This window comes from Apodemus sylvaticus, chromosome 4 (genome assembly GCF_947179515.1).
Source record: "Apodemus sylvaticus chromosome 4, mApoSyl1.1, whole genome shotgun sequence".
In the NCBI taxonomy this organism is placed as follows: domain Eukaryota; kingdom Metazoa; phylum Chordata; class Mammalia; order Rodentia; family Muridae; genus Apodemus; species Apodemus sylvaticus.
Window position 1 is genome coordinate 820711 of NC_067475.1, and position 2469 is coordinate 823179.

Sequence of the window (2469 nt, forward strand, 5' to 3'; positions counted from 1 at the left end):
GACACGCAAATGCTTTTCTCAGATCCTACTCAGGTCCTACAATTGCATGTTACATAACTAACCTCACTCCTGCTCTTCCATGCTCTTTAATTCTTCTGGTGAACTTGTAGATTTTGCTTCAAACTGTCCAGCAGTAAGGATGTCAGAGACACTTACAGTCTTTGTATTCCATTAGCAATAAGACCCCCTTATCGCTGAGAATTTTTTAGAAAAGCATATTAGTTGAACACAGTGTTGAATTTTCTGAAGCCTTGTTAAAAGGTATGGGGATAGTACTTCATGTTGATCATTTCCCACTTGCTCACACTGCCATTTCAAGTTACTTTAGCACAGCACTTCCTTTTATTATGGAGTTGACAGTTCACAAGGGAACTGAGGGCCTGACTGATGAATGGAGAGTTATTGGTAGCTAGTTAGAAATACCCCTGTTTTCCCAGAATCATGTAAATTTTATTATTTTTGAGTCCCACTGATGAGCTGTGAGTTCTGTTAACTTTTTCCTTCATAAATCCCTCTCTCCCTTTGTTAAGGTCTCAAAATACTCTTTTCTTAGTAGGGCTCTGAAAACTATTACCATAGGTATTATTAGGGTATGAGTATTTATACATATAAAATATAATTAACAAATAGCATGTTCATTACAAGGAGAAACTGAGCCTTTCTCTTGTCTTTTTTAAAATTTAAAATTATAGATAAATTGGTAAAAATGACTTATGTGGAGTAATAAAGCTAAAACTGAGAATTTTCCTTTTTTCCTTCAAGGCATATTTAATTTAATATTAAGAATTTGATACAAAAGACCCCAAATACAATGAAGGAACACATTTCCCCACTTAACACCAATGACAATGCTGTTTAACATGTGCCTGTGGAATGAGATGAGGATTTACTGAATAAACGGTGTCTCAGCACAGCCAAATACCATATACAATTTAATTGTGAAAGGAATTCATATAATGCTTCAAACAGTTTAAACCTAAAGTGTTAGACCATAACTTCATGCTTATACAGTTAAGGTTATCTACAGTTTCCACATCAAGTCACAAAACAAACCATTGATAAAAACCAAGTAGATTTAAGGCTCCATTATATAATATAGAGCTCAGAGCTAAGTGGATTAAATATATGCTCTACTTGTACTGGTAGCTGTGATGTGATTGCCTCATGGCTATTAGAAGTTGCTTGTTAGCAAGTAAATCCTTTAAAGGCAAAATTCACCTCATATGAGTTTTGACCCAGTAGTTCAACAATCATGGAGTCCACAGTTTTATTGTCATAACTGGTGTACAGTGTCTCTAAGTCACTATGCTCATGGTTAAAATCGATGCATATTCCATTTTTACATTTTCTTGGAATTTTACAGGTTCAATTCATGATTTAAAACCTCTAGGTTTTCAATTCTCCAAACTATCTGAAGATACAGTGTGCCACAGACTTAAGACTTCTGTTTTTCCTTTTCTTTTCTTCAAACAGAAATATTTCTCAAGTGTCTACACTCGGAGTTGGCCTCTTCTTCAGAATAGTCTGATAGCATCAGGCCTCTGAAACAAGGGGGTGGGGGGAGAAAGAAGCTGAAACACAAGATTCATCTGGTAAGTTTTACATTAACCATTACAAGATGGACATTATAAGAATGTGGCTTCTTTGGCTCAAAAATTCTGAGTCTTGATGTGGAAATGGGTACTTGGCTGTCCCATCACAGCTTTCTCGAAGTGGGACTGTCAGGAAAGTCTTGACTGGGTTGTATGTTTTGTTTATATATCAGGATTAAACTTTCAGCCACTCAGTTTATTTTGGGCTTGTTCCAGTTTGTCTTTAATCTGTTCCAGTTCATTTTTCATTTATAGGAAAATCAGGTTGATTGCTGAGTCTACCATTGTTGATCTCAGTTGGGCCATATTTGGTTGCTGAACTTGCTTGAGGTACTGGATTTGAGAAATGCTTTCTTACAGCTCCTGCTCCTTGACTGCTAGCTGCATGACAAGAATGTTCTCCCTGCGTGCAGACTCCTGCTGTTACTGCTTTAGTTTTTCTTCACATTCCCTTAAACCAGTCACATCATTTGAATTAAGATCTGTGTACCTTTCCTCCCAAAGCTTGAACATACGCTTCATATTGTTTCCATCTTAGAATTAACTCATCCCATGACATAACTTTGAAGTCAGTTTCACTCTGTCCTACCTTTTTAGGAAGAGGTTCTTCATTGGTCATCTTGCATCCTTCCCACTGAGGCTGTGCAGGTGTTGCCAGTAACACAGGCCAAGGCCATTCAGCTGCCGCCCACCCCCCATCCCCACCCCCCTGCCCTCCTGCTCTCCTCCTGCCACAGCACTGGCAATAGCCAATTGAAAATTTTCTTTTTCTTTTTTTTAATTCAATATATTCTTTATTTACATTTCAAATGATTTCCTCTTTCCTGGATCTCCCCTCCTGGAAAGTCCCATAAGCCCTCTTCCCTCCTCCTGTTCC

The 2469-nt window shown here is 37.8% G+C and overlaps 1 pseudogene; it reads right to left on the reverse strand.

Moving 5' to 3' along the window:
• Nucleotides 1–1465: 1465 nt before the first annotated feature.
• Nucleotides 1466–2211, reverse strand: LOC127682465 (pre-mRNA-splicing regulator WTAP-like; annotated as a pseudogene).
• Nucleotides 2212–2469: the final 258 nt, after the last annotated feature.